The sequence below is a fragment of the Anas platyrhynchos genome, chromosome 16 (assembly GCF_047663525.1).
Source record: "Anas platyrhynchos isolate ZD024472 breed Pekin duck chromosome 16, IASCAAS_PekinDuck_T2T, whole genome shotgun sequence".
In the NCBI taxonomy this organism is placed as follows: Eukaryota; Metazoa; Chordata; class Aves; order Anseriformes; family Anatidae; genus Anas; species Anas platyrhynchos.
This window is the reverse complement of record NC_092602.1, coordinates 14659382-14669419: the sequence shown is the minus strand read 5'-3', so window position 1 is coordinate 14669419 and position 10038 is coordinate 14659382. Positions and strand designations below refer to the sequence as shown.

General features: G+C 37.5%; 1 long non-coding RNA gene across 1 annotated transcript; it reads left to right on the top strand.

Annotated features, from left to right (window-relative positions):
- Positions 1 to 308: 308 nt before the first annotated feature.
- On the top strand, positions 309 to 3089 carry LOC139998782 (uncharacterized). The gene is made up of 2 exons (XR_011803705.1): positions 309 to 597; positions 2825 to 3089. It is a non-coding gene; the product is annotated as an uncharacterized lncRNA (long non-coding RNA).
- The last annotated feature ends 6949 nt before the right edge of the window (positions 3090 to 10038 follow it).

The window sequence follows — 10038 nt, the reverse complement described above, 5'->3', positions numbered from 1 at the left end:
GCAGATTTATGTTCCAATGGAAAAAAAAAAATTGAAATGACTTACAGATTTTAATAATATCAATTATTGTAAATTAGATTACTATTAACTAACTCTGATCCTTATAGGAGGATGGAAATACCTTTCTTGAGAATATAAATTCAGAATGGGAGGTACATTTTTCAGACTTTTTTTTTTTTTTTTTGTAAACATGATCAGTCTGAGCTTTTCTTCTGTTCTGACTGGTTTGGTTTAACTTTCACTTCATCTCTAAGGAACCAGACTGCTTTGTCATCATGTCCCAGGATGTCACAATGGAGTCTGGCACAGGCACCAAGTGCGTGTGAAGTGTAACAGGGAGTTACACTAAAGGAAGACCTCCTCATAGCCATGGCTGAGCAGAGAAGCTGCCAGATCTTACACTGAAATCAAGAGGATCATGATGTGAAATTAATTCTAGCAAGGTCAAAAAGTGTTAGTAAATTTCAGAGGAGTTTCTGTGCTTCCAGCTGCTAGTATCTGTTCCTTCATCCCTACTCCTTGATCACCGTCGGCCAGGGAGCTCCTAGCTCTGAGCCTGTTTGAAGTTTGTTTTTCACAAATACCAACATGGCAGAGGTGAGTAATAGGACTGTTGTACTGGCTCTTTCACTGAACAAATAGGCTTTGAAAAACATTTATAACTACACTCTAACCTCTAGCACCTCCTCCTTCTTCAATAACTCTCTGAAATGCAACTCTGTTTTAATTAAGGTCTCAGCCTCTGTTTCTTGCTTTCATCATATTTCAGTTTGTTACTTAAAACCAAATCCTGTTCTTGTCCTACAAAGGTCCATAGGCCCTAAATGAAAGTTTGTAATGATGAACAAAAAACACTTAATAGCATATTTTCAATTAGATTATAAGTAAGAAATACTTTCCACAAGTATCAGTTAACAGTCTGCTACTGTAAATTAATCATTTACACAAGCATGACCTAACAGCACAGCTGTTCCCTTAACTTGAAGAAGCATATTCCTTACAAATTACAGTTCTACCAAGTGTTACACTTTCAGGTTTATTCTCAAAGGAATACAAATATTTAGATTATTGGAAGAGCCTTAATATAGCCTGAACTCTCACGTCCATTTTTGATGATACAATTCCTTTTCCAAAGGAATCACTCTTCAGCTAGGATGCACCATTACAACTTAAGGATGTATTTGCATGCCAGAATCCCAATCTTCACAGCCACTTAGGCTATCCTCTAAAAGATGTTCTTTGTAAGCATGACAAAAATCTCAAAATAGACACCCCTCATCCCCCTCACAACACAGTAACAAACACTGTGGTTTGGTCCCTGTGGGAGGTTTCTGCTGCCTCTCATAAACAGTTTCCTAGAATAACCTACCTCTGAATGGCAAGAAGTACATCAGGTCTGAGATGTTTCAAACTGAACATCTGCAACAACAGAGAATTTGCTGACAAATATTCTTCCTCAGAAAGTTTCTGCACTGATCTCTAACTATGTCAAAATACCAAAATTCCACCCACTTTCTATCCAAGCACTTACAAATGTTCTCACTACTGTTTGAAACCACAGTTTCAAAAGAGCTCCCTCTTAATTGATATATTTCTAATATGGAGTTAAGAAGTAAATGTTGCCACAAAGCTGTCTGACAGTTTTAACTGTAGCTTCTTGCTTCTTAATGAAGCAATTGGCATAATAAACATTAGCTGACATGATGTGTGTAGTGTAATCTGCTTGACATGGACCACAAAATGTGACCTTTTTCCTTGGGATTCCTTGGGATCTGCTTGTCTGCTGAATGACAGCAAAAAGCAGTATATGAAGACATTGTAAGTACTAAAAATTTTGCAGCAAGCTCTTGGAGCTTTCAGAAAACATTGATTTTTATTTTTTTTTAATTATTATTATTTTTACTAAACCATTAGTATCGCAAAGGACAGATTCATTGAAAGATTGTTTCTCGGATATATATTTCCCTTTGCTCTCTTGATAAGATGTTTTCTCAAAAAGTAAACTGAAGGAAAAAGTGATATATGTTTTTGAAAATAGCAAAATAATCTCATTTGAGATTGGAAGGGTATGCTTCAATATTCAAATTTCTAGGATTTGTATGCATTTTTCTCCAATGCTGTAAGCATAGTTGTCACTATCAATTTGATACCCAAACAGTGGAAAACAACTACACTCCAGCAAGAAAGTTAAAATATATAGCAATGGAATGCCCTTCAACTGCAGGTGAGAACAGATCAGAAGTCAGAACACACTGACAAAACTATTCAGAAAATACAAAATAATAACCAGCCTCTAGATGAGGCACTTACTGTGTGAGACAGTCAAACAACTATGAACACAGTGAGGGATTTCCCATCCTGCAAGAGTTGCTCCTGGAAAAAGAAGGGGGAAAAATGGTGAAAAGTGGGTGAGTTTTAAAGCAATGCCAACTGTTAAATAGAGTTGTCTTTGCTGATATATTAGATTCAGGCTAGATTTTGACATAATTGAGATTCATGTAGCATGGAGAGGGCTCCATTCTGCTGAAGGGATTTGATTCTTCAGGGAGAGAATACTGGGAGTGAACTGCTCACTTGAGCAGGTGTAACCAACCTGCTAAATCCACAGGCCAGTTAGGACTGAGGATTAATTGGGTTCATTACGTTTCATCTCTGAAACCAGACTATTCAAACCTCAAAGTCATCTCATTAAATCCTGGATTTTCTTATGGGCAAACAGTGATCTTGTACTAAAAATCTTCAATACACATTGACCAGCTTTGGGCATTAGAAAGTTAGGACAAGACCAGAAGGCACTGCATTGTCATTTTTTCCTTTTTCTCAGGGGTTGAGGAGCATGAATTATAAGCTTCCTATGATGAGGACATGTGGAAATGAGCAGGGAAGTAAGCACTGCTCCTTTCTACCAAGCCTAATGGAAACCTGAGCAGCTGAGAATTCGATTCATTCTTACTTCACCCAGAAAAGAGGAAAATTTTTGCAGCTGGAGATAGTGACCGACTATTTTGTATCAGTCTACAAGCACCAATTCTACAAAAGAGTGAGAATATACTAACTTAATGGATGAATAGACTTCAAAATCTTGATGATACGTTTTCTTTGATGCCTGAACAAATGACACAGTCCTGGCTGTATTTTAATTTTTCATGTGCTAGCTATATTATAATCCTAAATAGACTCCTGCAAATCTATTTAGAAGCATAATGAAACAAAAATCAAGTTTGAATAGAGAATGCATTGATTTTCTATGTCAGAAATCAAGCAATTTAGTATTTCTTTCAGTCAAGGTGCTACTGTTCTGTGCCAGTACTAATTAAATTCTAATGTGTTCTGAGCATAGAAATTATGTTGTCTCACAGTAAAGTAACTATATTAAATCGAAGGGTAGAGATGGCCTGATCAGATGAATTAACATAAACCAGCAGTCCTTGTCATTGCGCAAGTACATTTTTCATTAGAATTGACATTTCTTGATTATATATATTTTTTAATAGGTTACTAAATTGAAAGGATAGGAAGAAGAGTTAAGTATTTCACAACTCTAGGTCACAGGATTAGGGATTGCAGAAAAGCAACTGAAAATTATTTAGAGGTTTAAAACTCTAACTCATATGACAAAACCCTCATAGGCTCTCCCAAATTTTCACATATATAGCTTTTCTCTGAAAAAAAGGAATTAGGATTGGTATTTGTGATTTTTCCTCCTAGTAGAGAGAAGAAAAATAATGAAATCTGAGAATTTTCCACATGACAAAAAAAAGTTTCCCCACTCAGTTTTATTCATAGCCTGTACTACCTCCCTTAGGGTGTGGTCACAAAAAGAAGACCATTTTCCATGTGTTACAAGTTAGTCTCCAGGTAAGAAATGTTCTCATCTTGCCTGAGTCTGAGCTCCTCAGGGAGTTAACCTGCTTGGCTTTCTTTTGCCTTCGTTAATTCTGATTCCAAAAGGCCAAAGTGAGATAGGAAGGAGGCAGGGAGGTAAACCACCCTTTCCTTTGGGAAGAGCCTCTTGATGATGCTGCTGTCCTCGTTAAGAGACACATCACAAACCTACAGAACCTGGAGAAAGCTTGCTTCAGAGCATGCCTTCTACCTATTTGCAACGTAATTTTGTACTAAATTCAGAAAAACACATGCGAATGTAATACCTATCTCCTTCCCAGAGGCTAAGTCAGCTTCCTCTTTGCTGCTTAGATGCTGTGGCTGAGTCTAGACTGCCCTGCCAGAGATCCTAAGCCAAGGGCTGCCAGGAGTCCAAGACACACAGATCTCAGGGGAACAGCACAAAGTGAGCAGACCTAGGCCAGGCAATACAGTGTATTCTGGCTCTTCAGAATCTTTTAAAAACAGGTTTTCAGCTCCTGCTTTCAATGAGAAATAGAAGTTTGCTAGTAAACTTGAACTAACTGCCCTTATTTCAAAGGATGTCTGCCTTAATAATTCACCTTAAACAATTTGAATTTGTGCCTCGGTTTACCTTTATGTAAAAATTGGAGAATATCTAACTCCTACAGCTCTAGTAACACTTAAATTAATGTACTGCTTTAACATTTTCCTTGATCAAAATTAGCTCTAGGTATACATGTTGCAACAGCTCATTAGGAAATCTGGTTGAGATTTATGTGAACAGTCAAGCCCAATGCTTTGGGCTGGTGTGCAAAGAATACTCGCATCATGTAACCGAAACTAATCAGACAGATTGGCTCTGCCAGCAGCAATGTGTCTTAACTGTCAAATATCCTGAACTTTCCAACCACCTACACAACACACAGCCACATATGTGAACACCCAGAGAAATTAATACGGATATTAGACTTCACCATTCATTATCTTGTCATCATTTTAAAGCCCAATTTTGAAGTGAGAGGACACATTGCAGCTTTTTAATTACCACTTGCCCCAGCTACTGCAATCACATACCCATAAAGGAATCCCAGCATAAATTGTTTTTTGCTAATAAATATCAGTCAGGGATAAATAATGGACCTGAGCTCTTTCACCTTTTTATTAATCCATGATATCTGCTGTAAAAGTCTTGATGAAGGGAGCTCTAGCCTTGCAAGCAATGAGGTGCAAAGAAATGCACATTAGGTTTCTGGATCTGCTGGGATTAAATCTTCCAGCAATGACAGTACAAGCGGGGAGACATGAAATACAGAACATGCCTCATTGCCAACTAGCGCAGTATTCATAAACATTTTTTTTCTTAATTTATTAGTTTTGCAAGGTTCACTTAGGTACTATCCAAATCCAAATCCTGAAAGGTATTTATCTTAGTAGGAAATGGGGACTACCTTAGGGTTGCTGTGGGGAGGAGAGGAGCTGGATTACAACTCCAGCACCTGGTTCTGGAATTTGAGTGGGGTGGTCTTTTTGCATTGGCAAATCTATGCATGGGATTGATTAAACTTTAATTGTGTGATTTGAAGAGAACCCTCACCATCCCAAGTCTTAATAGAAAACTGAATTATTTGCTCAGCTAGTATCAGTCCGAGGAAAAGGATCGTTTACCTTTTGGCCAATATGAAAATACAGGCATCTAGTAAGTGGAAATATTTGTGGGAAAAGAAGCCAGGCTGTACCTGAGAGCTTGTTGTGGTTTGACCCGGCTGGCAGCTAAACACCACACAGCTGTTCGCTCACCCTCCCCCCTCCCTCTCTGGGATGGGGGAGAGAAATGGGAAAGTGAAGCCTGTGAGTTGAGATAGACAGTTTATTAAGACAGGAAAATAATAATAACAATAATAATAATAACAATAATGATGATAATAGTACTACTAATAATAATATGTACAAAACAAGTGATGCGCAATGCAATTTCTCACCACCCACTGACCGATGCCGAGCCTAACCCTGAGCAGTCCGACCCTCCTTGCCCTGGCTAGCCACCCCTATCTGTTGTTTAGCATGACGTCAGATGGTATTAGAGTACATTGTGCACCGGTTTCTACTAAAGCCTTATACTTCTGTGTGTCTGACGTGCCAGGCCATCAAATCCACACAGTCTAATAAACTCAATTGCCCTTTCCTCCCCCTGGCTGGAGGCAGGGCCCCTCTAATCCTGGTCAGAATCTTCTTCGTTTCTGTGTTTGGAGGACTGCCTGCTGGAAGTTGGAGCAGCAAATTTTTCAGAGAATCCCTTTTTCCTGATTGTTTTCTTTTGCAACTCACGTACCCATGCCTCTAGGATCACGGTAGATTTTCCATCCCATTTTCTCATGTCCTCTCCATGGTCCCTTAGGTAAAACCACAGGGTGGCACAGGGTGTGTACCCACCATATCATCTTCCTTATATGGATGAATGCTTACCCCTGATAGCTGAGACACTGGTTTGTTCAAGTGGGGAGGAAGATAGATTCTCTTTAAGTTGGTGGAACTCTTCAGAAAGTTTCTCCTCAGCTGAGACACAGGCCTCGGCTGCAGGAACCAGAGCGACTGCAGGAGCTGGAACTGCAGCGGCTGTAGGAACTGGAACCAGGACAAAGCTGCGCGGCAAAAGCTTTTATGCTCATCTGTGAGGCAGTTAATAATGAGCATCAGAGGATTTCCATGTTTTGGAGCATGCCAGGTTGCTCCTATTATTAACTTTGGTATTTTAAGTCCCTATACATTCTGTGATGCCTCCTTTCCACACACACACCCCCCCCCCCCTTGACCCCACTGCCTTACTGAACAAACTGGGAACTAGTTTGGGGTTAAGTTTACTAAGCAGGTATTACATAAAAATGCAGTTTGAAGTCCAGAAGCAGAATATCCCAGGACATACACTTCGCCTGAAGTCCAGATTTTACAGACACATTTCTTTTTCACATTTAGAATAATACCTTAGCCCTCTGAACTGAAGGGATCTGAAGGCAACCATGAAGTTTACCCATGGTATATATGGAAAGACTGCATCACTGAATTAGTAATGTCTCCATGCTCCAACTACATGACAAGACAGTATAGTACCCAAGATATGAATAAGGACTAAAAAACTTAATGGTGTTTTTCAGAATAACAAAAATAATAGAAGCATAAAATAGTAATTATAACCTGTTTTTATAAAGTGATTTACAAAGGATTTCCTTTAACTCTTAAATCTTTAGCAGATGCATTATTCCCGCTACTCATATTTTGTTCTGACATTTATATTCCACCCTCATCCCAAGGAGTTGTGCAAGCTTTCCTTTTTAGTCCTTTGAAGTTTTTACCTTTCCTCAACACTCAGCAAATTAGACTGCATGGGGGGTATCTTTTAAAGCTGCTAAAGTAACAGAGGGTTAAATATTTTGTAATCCTTCTCCTCGTCCTTTTGCTTTCCCTTTTTCTTCACTTCTGCAGAAACACCTTGAAAGCTCTGTCTTGATGAGGATATAATTATGCCACAGTCTAGAGACAGTCACGGCTCATGGCATTTTTGACTTGCAGTAGAGGACTTTGGTCCTCCAAGCAGCACGTTCTCCTCCTGTCTCATCCTAGGAACAACCTTGAAATTCTTTAAATCCAGAATTAGAATTCTGAACTTGCTCCAGAGTGGTTCAAAAATCGTGTATATGAAATACGTGTAGCTGTTTCCTGTCAGGCTTCTAAAATCCCTAGCAGTTAAACATATTTTTTTAAGTCTTTATTTGCTATCAAGCACCTGAATCCTTTATATTTTACAAGCTAATGAGTGAGTTTTTGAGAAGAAAATGTAGCTGTTAGGAATATTAACTGAAGTTACGCTTAATGGAGAAGTGTGGTGTGTGTGTAAAAATCCCACTTTAATGCCTAATCTTGGAGAAAGTCCCAGAAGAGATTGATTCAATTTCCATTCAGTATGAGAGCAAAACTTAAAATTACTCTGATGTATAGACACTTGCTATTCCCAGCATCTTTCAGGCAGCAGAGATTAGTGATGTGTGGCAAGACCTATGATGACTAGTAACAAAGAGCCTTAAAATGATGGTACAGTGTGTATTAATGGAAAAGCTTAAGGATTGGGTCTGTGTTACATTAAGGGCTCTACAGTCAACAGCTTTCATTAACAGGTCACCAAACCACAGATCAGAAATCTACAGTTGCTCACCCTTTTCATGTAAAAGGATACTTAGAAAAAAAATCTCTAAATTATCATTCCTGATTTGTGTTGCCTTGGGAACTAAAGCACAAGTTTTGAATAAAAATTTGTAACTTACAATGTGTTTTCAATCAACACTTAAGGGAAACTAGAACACTTCCACAAAGGGACAAAACCCAAACCTTTTGAAAATTCTTTTGAAATTCATCTTGCAGTATTATAAAATCACGACCATGTGGAGGAACTCACCATGAATTAATACCTGTAGCCAGCCACAGAAAAACATCTAAGGTTTAGATAACACCTGTCCTTCCTGAGCATCAGTTCAGTGAACTGAATACTTGCCATTGATAGATTTGAAAGCAGAACATTTAGGAAGAGCAGAAATACACAGCAAAATAATGACAATGCCAAATCATTTGCAGAATGAGTAGCAGTATTTACTGAACTAAATCACAAGGAAGCAGGAGGTATTTGCACTAAGGTTTCAGCTGGAGTATCTTACTTCTACTTGAACTTCCTTAAACATTTAAAAGATGTGAAGATATATGGGCTTAAAATTGTTTCATTGCTAACAATCTCAGCTCTGTTAAGGATGGTTCACGTATTATAGCGGATTCAGAAACCCATCTTGTATCAGATAACTTAGCTGCTTCAGGCTCCACTTTTTCTTCTACTGTGAGATGTGACTGTTCTGAAAGGCTCAGTGCCACACTGGTGGGGAAATAAAAATTGTCCAATATATTTTCTATCCAGCATGAAGAATAAAAATATGCCCAAAGAAATTTAAATATTTTACAGTCATATATTTGTTTTAGAACTTTAAAAATAAAGAATCAAATATTCTCTAACATTCAAATTAAATACTTGAACTGAAACAGTTCAATACAAGTATTTCATCATTTTATATATGTGTGTGCGCATGTGTACTTATCAATTTTATTTTATTTTATTTTTTTTTTTTTTTTAAGAATTCAAGACTAAATAAACCTGGGAACATGAGAGTCTCTGGAAAAGAAAAAAAAATAGTGTGCTCTAATAAGGAGAATGGATGTCTTATATTGGACTGTATGTGTGAAATATGAAATCATCTGTTAAAATAGAGGAAACCTTTTTGATATTGGTTAGGATGGAAGTTAGCTGTTTAAACCTGACAAGAAGCTACCTGAAATTCACAAGAAAGCATCATACAGCTGTTCCAGAATCAGCACATTATACAAACACTGTGGGTTTGTTGTTTTTATCAGGTGTTGTTTTGAGAGATGGGGGAAAGGGAGAAAAAGATGGTATTTTATTATTCATAGAATAAATATATTTTAATTGTCTATTGAATAAACTGAATTTGTTGTTAAAAAAAAAAAAAAAATGTCAGCCTTGAGTTAAGTGTAACAAAGGCTTTCCAAGAAAATGAATACCTCAAGTTCAGTATTTAGATTTGTCCTTGAAGAGCTGGGGACACTGCACTTCTACATGAATGGCCTTAGGCAACAAAGACTAAAATAAAAGATGTGAAGGGCGGGTGAGGTAGTAGTACTTTATATATATATATATATATATAATTTTTTATTTTTTAGCTTTTCCACTTTGCAGTTCAGAGTCATTTTCATTAATGACTTGAAAAGTCATTATTATTTGCAGATTGGACAATGTTGATCCAGAAGGTAAAACACTTAATTTCCAAATAGTACATAGCTGATCCTGAAGAATGCCAAGAGAAAAGGACAAGAAAAGCCTCAGGATTTTAGCATAGCAAAATGTCATGGTATGCTTTCCCCAAAAACACATGCAACATTAATCATGTATGACTGAAATAATTTTCCTGTTTCTAATTTATAAAGCTTTAATAATTAAAGGAATAAATTATTCCATATGGAGATCAACCTATGGACTGTGTATATTAAAACCAGCTAACAGCATAATTGAAAACATACATGTACCTTCATTTCCATTCATGCGTCACAGTGCATTATCTTCCTTGTCAAAGAACCTCAATC